Source organism: Centruroides vittatus, unplaced genomic scaffold (assembly GCF_030686945.1).
Source record: "Centruroides vittatus isolate TY-2023 unplaced genomic scaffold, ASM3068694v2 scaffold_435, whole genome shotgun sequence".
Classification (NCBI taxonomy): Eukaryota; Metazoa; Arthropoda; class Arachnida; order Scorpiones; family Buthidae; genus Centruroides; species Centruroides vittatus.
In genome coordinates, this window is record NW_027122708.1 from 6,923,004 (window position 1) to 6,939,328 (window position 16,325).

Genomic DNA, 16,325 nt, shown 5'->3' on the forward strand with positions numbered 1-16,325 from the left:
AATTCTGTTTTCATAGTCTATTTTATATAATGAAGTTGTTTAGGCTTAAAATACGAATAAATTTGCATTGTAAACAAGTAAGCTAAACAATTTATAGCTGCATTTTCACTAATTTAGTTAGACTAAATTTTCAAATTTTTACCATTTTTCTCAAATGATTTGATAATTAAATTATTACTATTAAAAAAATTGTTATTAAGCCATTAATTAAAAGTTACATGTAAAAATGCAACTTTAATATTTTAAAAATAGAACCGATATTAAGCTTTTAATTTTAAATTTGTATATATTTTTTATATCTTTCTTTTAGTATTGTTTACATCCATGTTTAGATTTTAATTGTTTGTTTACAGAATGAAACTCTAAATGCAAATAGCACTTTCAATCTAAAATCTTTATCAATATATATTATCCATTATCCAGATCAATATTCCTTATATTTATAATGTTTATGAAATGTATAATGCAGTATATAGAAAGGAAAAACTCTTACGATTCGAAACCGGATCCTTGAATTGAGCACTTGAAACAGCATTGTTCTATGTATCACACCTATATAGGCCAACAAATATTAGGCCACCCATAATAGGAAAAATAGAGTCGGTACTATTGTAGAACAAATAAAAATCTATACAGTTTGTATAATCTAGTCTAATAGATTTAATATTAATTTTATTTTAAAATTTGAATCTAAATAAATCTCGTAAGTTCTAACGTGGATTTTCTGTTTTATGATAAAATATATTAAAATAACAATATAATGTGTTAATTCTAATAAATTATAAAATTATTCTTTTATCTGAAAACTGTTTTTAAGTTTTATTGTATTACAGTCTGGAAATAATGCATTAAGCTTACAGAAAAATGAAATTTTAGAAACTATATGAAATTGTTTGACATTTCTCTTTAAGTACTTATTTTAATTTTTATGTTTTTCTAATATTTTATTCACTGTTGTAAAATTTTATATTATAATTTTCCTAAAATATAATAATGGCAATTATTTAAAAACATTTATTCTTGTTAGCCTATAACTTTAAAAATATCTTTAAAAAATTAAAATATTCCAAAGTTTAATAAAATGTAAAAATGTAAAGCAAACGTTTTAAATGAGATTTCTAAACGAAAAAATAATATAATTTAATTATAAATAAGAAGCTGACTAACTATTAAATGATAGTTTTTTTCTTCCCCAAAAATCATTGATACAGCAAAATATTTAAAAATCCATTATTTGTTAAATTAATTTTCACTTCTCAAATCCAAGAATCACATTTACAGTAAATATAAATAGTTATTTTATTAACTAACTTTTATTAAATTAAATAAAAAATATGGACTACATTAAAAACTTTTTTTTATAAATTTTAATTAAAATTTTTTTCTTTTAGATAATGTCATAATCTTTATCAATGATTTTTTAAAGAATGAATATTAGTTTATAAACATTTTATTCAATTATATTATGTCAGTGTCAATTAATTAATTGACTACGTAATTTTAAAATGAAAAAGGTATTACTCTACAGCAGTTTGGATGAAATTTTATCTATGGAAAGTTTTTAAGAATCGTCTGCTGGCGAGGTAGTAATGACAGAGCATAATCGGAGAGGCACCCTGTTGCCGGCTTCGAACAATAGAGGTTTCTCTAGGCTACACACGTTCACACTGAGTAATCAGTTGACTGATGCTTCTGAGTTTCAAGGTGTGGCCTCCCGCAGAAAAAGCATGGCCACACTCTGTCATCAACTTAAATTAGTGTTTTTTTTTTCTGGATGTTTTTTTGGTCTGAAAGCTACATATGAATACAATCTTATTAAACCTATAAATGATAGAATTTTCAGAGAATAACTTTTAAATGACCTTAAATAAATAGAACTAAATAAACTAATATTGAAATTTTTTTCAGTTTTAACAATATGTAGGAATAAGTAAATAAAATACGCTTTGTAAAGATAATCTTACAAAAATTAAATTAAAACTATATCGATTTATCATTTGATTTATATTTCTATAACGATTGGAAAGACATTTTTAAAAAATTTAATACATAAAATGTTTATTTAAATAAAATAAGAGATTCTTTTTCCATCCCCGTGTCTACTTTTATTCGTATTTTAAATTCTTTACGGAAATGTAAGTCCAACTGGATTTATATAACAATGACTTTAAAAAAATTCAATTTTTTAGATCAATTTTAAGTTAGACCTACGTAGCTTCTGTAAAACATCATAAAATTATAGATTTATATACAGATTAATCACAAGATATAAATTATATTAGATACGTCTTATTTTATTATTTACTTAAAGCTAATCTATAACATATTTAATCGACTGATACGCACGTAAAGAAGATTATTTTCTTTTGACGTATTTATGGATTTGAGTTTCGATTTTGTCAATAATATTAAAAGAAAAACAAAAATTTGTACTGTCAAATTCTATAAGAAAAATCTTTTAGTCTTCTAGCAAACACACATCTAGAGATATGCCGTCTGATTGATCGGCTTAGGCTTATATCGAATTTTTTTGTAAAGTTACAAAGACATGTCATGGGAAATTCTCGACATATCTTTAAATTTTATTATTATTATTTCTGTTAAATCTGTCATATTTATTTACAGATGAGTGAATTTAATTTCCTTACAATCAAAATGTCTTCAAATACAATCATCATTTGATTTTGAACTAATTTCAATTTATATAATCAATAACAGTTTGTAATTAACAATTAAAAATCAATATTTTTAACTGTAAATATAAGATTATTCATCAACAACTTAAATATACTTACCTACGCATTTTTTTTAATATACTAAATAGATTTAATGTAAAGATGAAAGTAACATTTAATTTGATCTGGTTAAGATCTTAGATTTCCTTTTTATAAATCGTTTAATAAATTTACAACTATTGACTTAATCACAGGAATATTTTATTTGTGTTTTTGCATTGTATATTTTGATAATAAAAATAAAAATTGTTTCGTTTTATATTGAGATGTAAATATGTAACACGAACTTTCATCATTGTTAGATATACGTTCGTCTACTAGAGGCAATCTGAAATTGAATTAGGAATGAGTTAGGTTGATTTATCTAGAAAATGTATACAATTCTAAATAGAATTCATTAATAAATTATTTCCCCTATTGGTCTTTTATAATATGAAATTAACAGTTTTTAATTAATAATAAGTTAGCAAAATTTTATGAAATTAAATTATTTTGTACTGTACTGTACATTAGTAAATGATCTGTTTATAATTATAAGAGGTACTCTAAATTTATTCGATCTGTCTGTTAAATGGTTATCAGTCTATACCAAAGAGAATATAGATCCAACTAAATAAAATATGTGTAAATAAGAGTTAATATTCCATTAATTCTACTGTAAATATATGTTTGCATTTTAATTTTATAACAACAATAGCAATTGTTTTATTAAAATGTCATGTGTAAGAATGACAAATGTACAGTACTGTACTTATTGTTAAAAATTTTAATTAATAAATTATTTTATAGAAATTTATTTTAATTATTATAAATAAGCCTACATAATAAAAAGGCCCAATTTCACCTTAAATTATTTATATTAAGACTTATTTAAATTGTTTAAAATATAAAAATTTGTTAATAAATATTGAATCATTAATTAAATTTCTAATAAATTTTTTGAATAAACTTTATCAATCATTTACGAAAATAAAAACAATCTTTAATAAGAATAATTATTATAAATTTAGTTTCGAATATTTTGTTTTTTCAACCCAGGCCTAACGTCATTTTTCATAGCTTTTAGAAGAAAAGCACTGAAATATCAAAGTTTGTTTGATTATGTATAATATAAATACCGTATTTCTATAACTGGATTACCTTACATTGTATATAACTTTACATGTTGAAAGTATTTTTAAAACGAATTTATTTCAGATAAATAATTTATTTTAATTTATAAAATGTATTTTAAAATCTGCATATTCGATATTTATTTTTCTATATTAAAAAATAAAACGTTATATTTATAAATTAAAATCTAGTCTAAACATTTTGGCTATATAATAAGAGCGAACGAACTATCATAGACTAATATAATTATAACATTAGATATATTTACTTTTACCATTTTATTTATTTATTCATTTTTTAACGCATGAATTATTAAAATATGATATTGAATAATTTACATTCGTTTGACGTAAATCGTATTTAAAACAAAAATATAATGGGCAAATATATAAAATGTTAAATTGCGTAGGTATAAAACTAGCTCAAAAAGTATAGAATAGATTTTTAAAAATATTATACAAGTTAACTGAAGCCTCGTAATATAATAGGGAATATAATATAATATAATGTGAAGCATGTAATATAAATAAAATAGAGAATAGTTGCACTTAATACTATACAGATGGAGATCAAAATCTAAAGGCGATCGGAGGTTTAGTCAGCAGATCCTATTAGTTCAACCACACGCATAAATCTTTCCCGAAAATGAACATAAAAATAGATATCGGAGATAAGGGAAAATAGCACATGTTATAAGATTGCTGTTCTAACTAATAATAGCAAATTAATATACACTTTTTGATTGATTTTCACATAAATATAGACCCATGAATATCGAACGGAATACTCTAATGTCGCTGTTATCCAAGAGTAAATTTTGACTACGTTTACTCGCCGTCACTAGGGTCTACTGCTCTCTATGCAATATGCAAGTCACTTGTTTGTTGTTAGACTACCTGCTTCCGGAAAAAAAAAAAAAAAAAAAAAAACAGTTTTCAGAAACAGTTGTATTTATATTGGCTCTAATCGTCTTTCTGTTTAGTCTTACAACATATATACATATATTGATAATATGAATAAATTTATTTTGCTCGTAACTACGCCTTTAATACTATCGATAGTCACTAAACTCTTATTTAATAATAGGAAATAGAATTTTCCTTTCCCTATCTTACTACACATTAACTATAGCTTTTTATGGGCATGTTATTATAATAGGTATATAGCTTTACTTAACAAAACTTCACGGATTTTTTTTACAATCAGTTTTTATAATAAAAACTAAAACTAAAGTCTACTGAGATAATACAAAATAGGATTTCTTTTTAAAAAATTCAAATGTCCTATAAAAAATAAAATATTTCAAATGAGCTTTAACATATTGTTGAAATTTAAAAGTAAATTAAAAAATAAATAAAATCTATAAAATTCCGAATGATAAACAACGATATGAAATAGTTTTTGCATTAAAATTCTATACTTTTACGAAAGATAAAAACTAGGAACAATTAAAATAAAAACTGTTAAAATATTTATGTATAATTTATTTCAAATACAAATTTTAATTATCATTCAATTGGCGCCTATAATGAAACTCAATTTTATTATTATAAAACTTTCAATGAAAATTAGACCTAAATGCTTAGCCCTAGTCAGGGCCGGATCATCGCATAGACAAATGAGACAAATGTCTAGGTCCCGGTTTTTTGAAGGTCCCCGGTCAAAGTGTCTATTTTGAAAAGATTTGTAAATAAGATAGTTTACTTTTCTGCTGGACAACTGTATATAATAAACAAATAAACAAAAATGTATTGCTTTTTATATGGTTATTGTGAATTCTAAAATCTAAAGAAAATGTGTTATGTTTCTTCTTGTGGGAGAGGGAAAGGGCCCGGTAAGAAGAAAATGTCTAGAGCCCCAAAGTGGGTTAATCGGCCCTGGCCCTAGTTTTCAGATACAGATATTAAACAAAAATTCAAAAATAATTTCATAAACCTGTAAGGGCCTATAATCTCGTTATGATTTATTTATTATAAAAGATCCAATCATTATAAAATTTGTATTTGGTAGAATCTACTTGTTTCCTTTTATAAGTTGGCCTAATGGGAAAGAATATCTAAAATATATCAAAATAAATTTCGTAAAATAATAAAAAAATGGTAGATTATTAGGAAAGCATTGCTATATATTTTATTGTCTTAACCATATTAATTTAAAAAACTGAGAAATTCGTAAAGAAATTCAATATAAGTTACAGCGTAAAATAAAAATAACAAATTTTCAAACAAAAAGTAATAATAATATAACAGAAATAAAAATGAACTAATCCTTTGAATTACATTTAAATTATTTATCTTAAAAGATTCTCTTTTTACAATGTGTTGGAGTATCTCATACGATTTAATTGTACAGTACGTTCATTCGAAAAAGATTTCTGAACACTAATAATTAACTTATTGTCTGTCCAAAAACTCTTCTTAGTTATCACAAAATCTTTTGCGTACAGTAATTAAACTGTTTCTCAAATTTATAGTAAGAAATATACGAGAAAATTAACAATTATAAACAAAACACAAGTGTACCAACTGCACAATACAAAAAACATAACAGAATAATTATAGCCTGCAGAAAACTTTTCTTTTCACGAAACAATTTTAATCTGTACCGAAATAAAATGTATTATCGATAATAGTTTTATCATCTCAGCATACGTCAATCAAAAATATCCCATAAAAAATGCGAATAAATAATACGAATTTATAATTATAATTCGTTACGCATACGTAATAATTTAGTATTAGGTCTATGAAATTGTATTTGATTATGTTAAATTTAAACATTTTAAACGATTATACTAATTTAGAGTAAATATCAAAATAAGCTTACGGTGCGAAGAATTTCCATAAATCCTTTTGTAAACGGCATAAGTCAACCCTTTCTGTTTCTGAGTTTCCCTTAAAAGTAGTTGTCGAATCTCTACTTCCGTGTTGACGACACGTTATGCGTGCTCACACAAGGAGGAGAAAGAAATCGCTGATTACTTGTCGTGACAGGAAGAATGGAGAAATTCTTTGGGACAACACTACGTAGGAGGTGCTCCTTCTCTTCCTGACTTTATTTCTCATGTCGCACACGCCAAACATTTTTAGCGAAGTAACTACTCCGTACAAACGTATTTTGGGTAAAATAATTGTATTTAATGACTTTTTGTTTTATAAACTGCAAAAAATAATCGAATTTAAATGAGTCAAATTCTTCCGAGCAAAAAATATATATAGCCTTTATATAATGTTTGAAAATTAATTCAAGGTTGTTTTTAAATAAAAGGAGAAGAGATTAAAATTCGCGCCATTGATCAGTTTATACAAATAGATAATATCATAAATGTTTATCTTTAATTTTATTGAAAAATAAGAAATTTTTCTCTACATTTTGAAATGTATTCAATTCCGAATATTAAAATTTAAAAATAGTTTTTGTTTACATAAATGTTCACGTTTGTATCTTTTACGAATCTAAGCTCAACAATCATTTTTTTAGGGATAAGAGAGAGATGTTGACGGATTAAGGATATACCAAAACTTCATCTTGGGTACTTGGCCACATGGTGAAAAATCATGTTTTGATTTCCTCCATTATTGCACTGATGGTCAATAGGCAAGTGATAAATGCTATAAACCTGAAAGAGCTCGTTAGCTGTGTTTTCCTCCCCTCCGCATCCCTCTAACTTGGTCCTAGCGTGACTGAATTCCCCCAATATAACCCCCATTACCAGCACATCGATGGAGAATCGTCTACGGAGTCACGCTTCCGATTTAGGTATTTAGGTGTCATACTTCACTTCCGTCGTTTTCTTCGTCAAACCACAAACAATTAACTTCTATTTACACGAAAAATTAAATATTATCAAAAAGCAAAAATTTCAAAAAACATTCGTGACAGTTACATATTTGAATATGATTTAGTCTATCGTTATTGATTAGACCCCCGTAGAAGATTAATGAGTAGATCTATAGCAACCAATACATGCTTAGAGAAATCGAAAATTTAAACATTCATTATCTCATTTAGAAAATATGGTAATGATATAAGCAGTTTACACATAAATATTACAATAAATCACTTATCGATTTTTGCTCTTTTATTCGACTACAAAATTTTGAATAAAATTTAATGAAGCAGATGTTACGGATCGTTAGTTTCTGTTTTTCTAAACTTGATGGATTTGAGATAGGCCATCTTTCATTTTATAATAGTCCAATGATTATTCTAATAAGCCTATATATTTGTTAGAATTGACTCACTACATTTCAACAAAAAGAAAAGTAAAATGGGTTGCAATAGACAAACAATAATGGAATCGTTTGAATTACGTAAGAAGCGTCAATGATTTACATAATATAAACTATAATTAAGATATCCTTATATTTCAGAGTATAGTCTCAAACGGATCGTATTTAAAATAATGTTTTAAAAAAATATTAGTTTTATTTTTGTTAAAAAAAGCGAGCGAAATTAATGATAGGGCGTATAAGATAATCTTAATAACCGCAACAGATGAAAAAAACACACTGGAACGTTTTATAAATCTTTTTAAAACTATTAATTATATCGTGTATTTTAAAAACTGCGGCTACGGATTGACTTTATAGGCGAGAGTAGCAATCAGAAGATGGTATAGATGTGGGAACGAAACATATCCAATGCCTATACTAATGCAGTTGCTATTCCATTACCGGCTTTCTCCTCTTATTGCTTCAACCATCATTTTCACCATGTAGTCGGCAAATTCGAGTGATTTCGACCGAGTTGCAATACTCGAGGGGCGTATGAGAGGTTGTTCCCTATCGTAATTGTAGGGCAAAAGATCCTACAACCTAAATTAAATGATTATATCCGCAGATGAAATTCCAGTGGTTCTATACGATGTGGTCATTTCTCACAAGCTCGCAATAAAGTAAAATAATTATCAATGTGGAATTCAACATTCGTATATATACACATTGAGATAAACAAGCGATGTTCAAACTAACGGTCACGCAATGCTTGAGTGATGGGGCGGAGCTTGATCTCTTATTGGTTGATTCTGTCTGCGATGAGCAGTCGTCCCATTTGTCGTTGCCAAGGGGACGCACGAGCGAAATCTGACATCTGGGTATTGGAGAAGAACAAGTTGAGATGCGGCACTTTGCTTCTACAAATAAAATATGCAATGTTTGTTTATGTTTGTATTTTTTGCTGTTGAATACGAGCGATTGGCCAAGTAATGAGAGAATTTTTCGGAACCGACTTTACTTTTTACTAGACTTATGTCATTTATCATTGTTATTGAATTTTATTCTTAGTAGACTTAAATATGTGCTTTGTGAAATAAGCAAATTCTAGGATACTTTATTAGTCTTCCATAAAATTTCTAGATTTGCATATACCCGCAGACTATTTTCGAATTTCCATAATTTTTTCCATAATGATCGAATAGGAAAATATTTTTTCTTTCTTTTTGATTATTTTAAATATTATTTCTCCAATTTCTATTCGGATTTATGCAAAATAAACGTAACTTATTTTATTGACGTTCTATTAAAAATTGATTTATTGTTTTCGCATTGATTTTTTAATCTAAGGAACATGGAAATAAAATTCGTGTAGCGTAGCGCACCGTCGATTTATATTTTCTGAAAGTAGAAAAGATTATATTGTACTCGGTAAAATTTCCCTATGAGAGCAAGTATTTGATGTCTGTTATATAAAACCTATTACAGAAATATTTCCCCAACCCACATTTCTTCCAGGTTAAACAGAACGTAGCACAGCCTAATTCTTTAAATATATAAGAAAAAAGATTCAATCTTCAATCTCTGATTTATATAAATATTATAATTATACATAAACATGAAAATATAAAATGTAAATAAAAATTTTTATTTCTAATGAATAAAATAATAGAATTTATGCATATATTCAAAAATCATTCGTTTTTGATAGTCATAAGTAATTCCTATTTATAAATAAAGTTTCGCATCGGCTTATCAAAGGTCCAGATATAGGCCTAATTTAAATTAAGTATTACTTCTCGTTTAAAATTATCTGCGATTAAGATTCTATAATTATGCATTTTGAATATTAAAAGAAGTTTTCGTGTTTTAAATATCACATTTCGTCTAAATGTTTATTTTTATTTTATTTGTCAAACAATCGTTTCCTTCGATACCGCATTCAACCGATTTTTAAAGACATTATAGCATTAAATATGGTAAGATGAAATATTTCAGCAGTTGTCTATTATATAAACAATTTTTAAAACTAAGTTAATTAACAATTAAATATTTAACAATTAGTCACTTATACTAAGCGGCTTTACAATTAGTTTATACTAAATCAATTTGAATTTTAATTGTATCAGAATTAAGCTTATCATTACTTAGGTTATGAAATAATAAGTTTAAATTTAAAAAACATGGAAGATTAATTTATATTAATCCCAAACTATTGTAATAATTTAACAAGAAAATACACCAGTTAGATCAGATTTAATTTTCCTGTCTTAAAGATAATGCTTAAGGAAAATTTTAAGATATTAATATGTTTTTAAATTAAGGAAACTTAAATAAGAACGAATATCCGGTATCTATCTACTGTTCACTGTCTTTAGAATTGTTAATTAAGCCACTCAGCTTAATTAATTTATGTATTAGGGTCAACAGACTCGTTAGGCATAAATTACAGGTAATTTAATACGGTATTTAATTTTTCATAATTTTTATCTAGTCATAGACTTATTGTATTCTCTCTTGTTTATGCAGATGACAGCTTTGTGCCATATAAATTAAGAAATATTGAACCAACAAATTAAATATTATTTAGATAATCATTTTAAGCTAACAGAAATAAAGCCAATTCAAGAAAAAAGAAGACGTTCAGTTGTGTTTTATATAGCCTATAATCGAATTATCAGAATTCTATTTAATGTAAGATAAAAACAGTATTTTTCGTGATCAAGACCATCATCGAATATTCTAGCATATCGGTTTCGATAGTGCTGATACATAAAAAGCTAATAAAATACCAATAAAAGAACTCGACTAAGTATAGAAACGGATCAGAACGGAAATAGATTGGAGATGCGATGGACAAAATGCAGAAACAGATAGCGTGTTGAAATGCTGAGGAGCGAATTGCTTTCGATATTCACCTCATTTTCACATCAACACGAAACCTAAAAATTTTATAATGACATTCAACCTTAGAGATATTCCGTTTGTATGTTACATTATTTAACTTTAAAGTGTCATTTAATATTTATAAAAGAAATTCGAAGATTAAATATAATGTAAGAATAATTAAATATACGTTATAAATACATACAAAATGTTTTAAAAAGTTATATATTTCTTTGATTTATATTATTATTATTATTTTTTTAAGTTTTGTTATGGGTTCCTACAGGCCTATTTTACGAGAGGAAAGCCATACAACGATGTTCTATTAGTAGTTTTCTTATTTAAATAATGCAAAGAAAAAAGAAAAGAAATCTGATTCAATTGTTAAACTCCTTATGGACTTGAATAAGTAGATATTTTTTTACAAAGAAGTAAAGCACTGTCCAGGAAAGCACATGGAACTATCTATCTATTCAAAAAGAGAAATTTATTATCCCTTCAACAAAAACCGAAACTGACAAGATCGAGAGTAATATTAGACATATAGGTCTACAATATATTGCTATATTTATTTCTCTGTTGTCCGTCAGGTAAGCTACCCTTGGGAAGATTCCAGGTGCTGTATCCTCTCAATCCTCGCCACTAATGACGGGTCAGTCAGACCAAATGACTGGTTTGGCCCCAAGCGGAGATTTTCCTTTCACCTAGGTTAAGTGGGAAAATGTCCTGTTTAGGCTTAGCGTGCTTGGGTTATTTATTATCTCTTCACATCAGCATGACGTCACTGATGTATCACGTCGGATGTAGTGTGTGACGATCGGAGCTAGTCTATTCAATTTTAAACTACTAAGTGTTTATATAATAATTTCACAAAATGAGAATTACGAAAAGTCTGTTAAGTTTACGAGTGACGTAACAGTAAAACAATTGTTTTAGTAACTGCTTTACTATATTATTCCATTATGTAATTTATTAAAGTTATAAAAATATCAAGTTATCGTGGCTTATAGCTGTTAATATTAAAAGAAAGCTGCTTAAATAAGTCTGTAAACAAAAAGTTTAGAGCTGTGTAAATGCAGTTTATAAAAGTTTAAATAATTTATTCCCTAAAAACAATTCAGTAGGTTCGATGGTTTGAATTAAGTTGATAAAATAATTTTAATGGTTGTAAATTTTTATTAAATACGTAAGCCTAATTCATTGCAAAGTTTAATAAAATTATGATACTCACTAAAATATAGATTCTCATTTTGTAAATGACGGATACTAAAAAAGAAATTAATGACGTAGACAAATCACTTCCACATATCTGGATAATTAATCATTTGCCTCATAACAACTCAAAAATGTATTAGGAACACGTGCGTTGTTGCTGTTATATTCTGTTCAGATTGGATAACTTATATTCTAGGTCAATGGATCGCCATGTACTGTACTGTACGAGACACGTGTGCACGGATAAACAAGTTAGGGGCCAACAGACCGTAACTCACAAAGTAGTTAGACTACATCCTTCCCTCCTTATTAATATGTACCCTTTTTAACCGATTTCCCGAATGGGATTTTGGGCGCCTAAACGGACGTTATGGTTTAACGTGTCACTGCTTATGAAAATTTGGATTTCCGAAGCATCACATCCCGTTTTGTATTATGGACAAAAACATGTTTTCTGATGTTATTTCTACACGAAACGTGCACCGAGTGATCATTAGAGAAAATTATTATCGATAAACAGCATTTTAGTCAATTATTTATATAGGCCTACGTATAAGTTTCTTGGTTATAGATGTAATAAAACGGTTGACCCTATTATCATCATTCATTATGCTCTATTACTTAATAGAGATAGTCTTAAAATTATCTTCGGCACGATTGGAATTAGATTCTTAGTAGGACTGTCCAATGAAAATTATTTATAAATCACGTTTACACAATAGGCCTGGACAATAGAAACATCTCAAAATATATTTTGCAACTTTTTCAAATTCACTAACAATGCATACGTAACATTTAAATTATGTAATTTTTACATTAAATGAATTTAATATTTATATAAATTTTATATCAGTTATATCTAATTTTAACAAGATTATAAATTACATTACAGACTACAGAAAACGAATAGTCTGTACTATATAATTGAAAAGTTTAATAATTTTCAGCCTATAATATATTTCTATAGCCTAAGAATAATCTGCAGCCTATACAATCGAAGAATTTTATGGAAAAACCTATGCAAGCGCACTTACATACTGTATGTATTGTACTGTACTGTACAGTACAGCACGCTTACAGTACCTTATTCCATAGAACTCCTCAATTTTAACTCTAATCTCCATATGATTTTTAATGAAATGTTTTATGAATACTTATTAAAAATATATATTTTGATATTTTAAAATAATTTTATTTCCAAGACAAGATGAACTACTATACAAATCTTCATTACGTTTTATTCAAATTAGATTTAAAATTCAGTAGTTTTAAACTATTGAGCAGTAAGCTATTTTAACCATTCGATACTTTTAAAATATTTAAATAGATTGCATATTTAAGGCAATTGAATAGTTTCTAACATATAAAGGAATAAATTTAAATTTATAGGCTTGTACTTTTTAATAATATTTTAAAATTAAGTCAATTTTCGAAATAATTTCTTCAATTTAGATATACAGTATAAAGTTGAGCTATTAGAAAATTAGTAAATTTAATTAATAAATCTATTTACAATAGATAAATTTAAATTAAGTTATTTTCACATTAAACGCGTAAATCATTCAATTTTTATATAAATTATTCTGAAAAGTTTTTCATGAAAGTAAATAAAATATGCAGAGCGTAATTTAGAGTTGTATGAAAAAACATTATATTAAATTGTATTTTGCGATATAATACAATATTTTAATAATAAAATGTTATTGTTTTTTATCTTTATAGATATAACACAATAATGTTTTACTAAAATAGATAATAAAGACTATAAATTATCTTTCGAATATCAATTTATAAATAGATTTTATTATAAAATATTTTAAAACAGTATGCTTAAAAGAAAATCATAACTTATAGAAATAATATTTTAGATTATTTTAAAAATATAAAAAGTTAAATTTAAAATAAATTAAATTTTAATTTTACTTATTAGTCACATAATTTTTCTTGATTAAACCAGTAAATTAAAGCTATTTTAAAGGATAATTAAATTTTATATAAACCGAAAGTTAAGGGGCGTCATTATAACTTTAAAACACGACTGAGTTTTCTTCGTCTGCTATAATATGGAAGATTAGTTTTAAAATAAAACTCCTTTAAACGTGTATAAAAATAAATATCTTTAGCTGTTTTAATAACGGTAAAAAAGTATAATTTTCATCCATTTTATTTTGGTATTTCTCGGAATGTTTCGATGTAAGTAGAGTCAACTCCAAATGAAATCTTGCTAGAAATATTTCAGTAATTTATAAAAAGATAAAAAAATTACTGTACAGCACTTAAAAATTACTTTTTCTTTCCCCTTCTAAAGAAATTGTTCTTTTGTAATGAGGTGAAGTCCAACTGGTGGCTTATTTTAATGTTATTTGCTACTGGCATTGTTAATATTTTAATATGAGAATGTTTAAACACGAGAATGAATTATTTATAGTACAGTCATAGCTGGCATTTTCATAAAAAAACCATCTTTGTTACAATTTTCTTAAAAATTTATACCTTGAAGAACATTATATGGTATTCTCCTAATGAAGAACTCTAGGGGATGTTTAGGCTTTCCCTCCTATTGTATAGATAATTATTGAGACTAGGGGCTTCGTTTACCGTTTATACTTTAGCGCACATTAGTGCAGTTTAGTTTAATGATCGTTCTGTTTACATTCGAACACTTCGTACAAATTCTTTGTTGAAAAAATGTATTTAAATCTAATTTCTTTTTAAATGACATTATATTAATAATGTAGAACCATTAATTAAACTATGATAATATGAGCAATAGAACCTAATAAAATGACAGCTGCAGATCCGAACGTTTACTAAGGTCGAAGAAAAAAAAAAAAAAAACTGTCCATCACGCAGGAGACAGATGTAATTTGTCCCCAAGGCCCCCAAGGACAGTCAAACACACATATTAACCACCGATGTCCCACCTCCCGCTGCAGGCTCCAACCAACGGATTGTCACTTCGATGAGAGGCCTTCTATCCCTATGGCTGTATGCTAATCAGCTCCAGTAAAATACAGAATTGCATGTCTGAATTATAACAAGTAAATTACCTGATATAGACCGTCCGATCATTTATTTTTGTAATTTGGTCTATAAACTAAATGAAGATTTTTTTCTATATCTTAAAAGAAAATAGAGACAAAAGTGATTCGATATTGATCTCTATTTTTCTGATTCCGAGGCAATCATCATTAGTAAATTTATAAATATGACGATTTTATCCTTCTATTAAGCAGAAGTAAGATCATTAAACGTCATTTGGATAAGCAAAATTCCATTAGAAATTAAACAATGCACGAAAGTGTGGTATCAGAAACGTAACCTTAATTTACTGACGAGGCAAATACGACCGTTTATCACGCATCTGCATTTGAAGAATTTAATAATAGGCTATAGCCTATTCGTATAGGAATACTTTAATTTTTTCACATCTTTTTAAATCAATAAATTGAAAGGTGTATCAAGAAAGTTTAATTATAAACAGGATTACGCACCCGCTCTTTACTATATTTTTGATTAAGACATATTAATATAAGTCTACAGTTTGGTTGATAAAGTTTAATTTGAAAAATATCGGATATTTTGATTATAAAACGATTTTTTTTTTTTTGGATAAATTTATTATTGTTTTTCATCTAAAGTACAGCACATTCAATAAATAAAAATCGACGATTAAAATTAAAGTAATAAATTAATTTTAATTATATATTGCAGATAATTTAATAAATTTATCAATTTTCTTTTTAGAATTTGTTCTTAAAATCTTATAAATGTATAATTTATTAAGTAGAAAAACCCTAAAACAGATCTTAGAGTGTTTTGAGTCAATAAAAACTTAACAAAAGTTTTTTAAAAAATGAAAAACTTTCAATAAACATTTAAATAAACTTTTAAAAATATTCAATCACAACAAATTTGTATATCGAAAGAAAATATTTTGTACATAATTAAATAACAAATGTTTCCTGTTTATAAAGTTGAAAAATTGCAATAAGCAACTAAGCTCATCGATCATCTTCAAGAGACAGTTGATTTTTTTATAGAGAACTGATTAATTCCATCATTTGATGCGAAAGAGTAAATTAAAATTCTCTTTTAATTTATCTGTCAGCCTTTTACTGATACAAAGAACCAACAAAAATGTTTTATAAACTTTGAATTG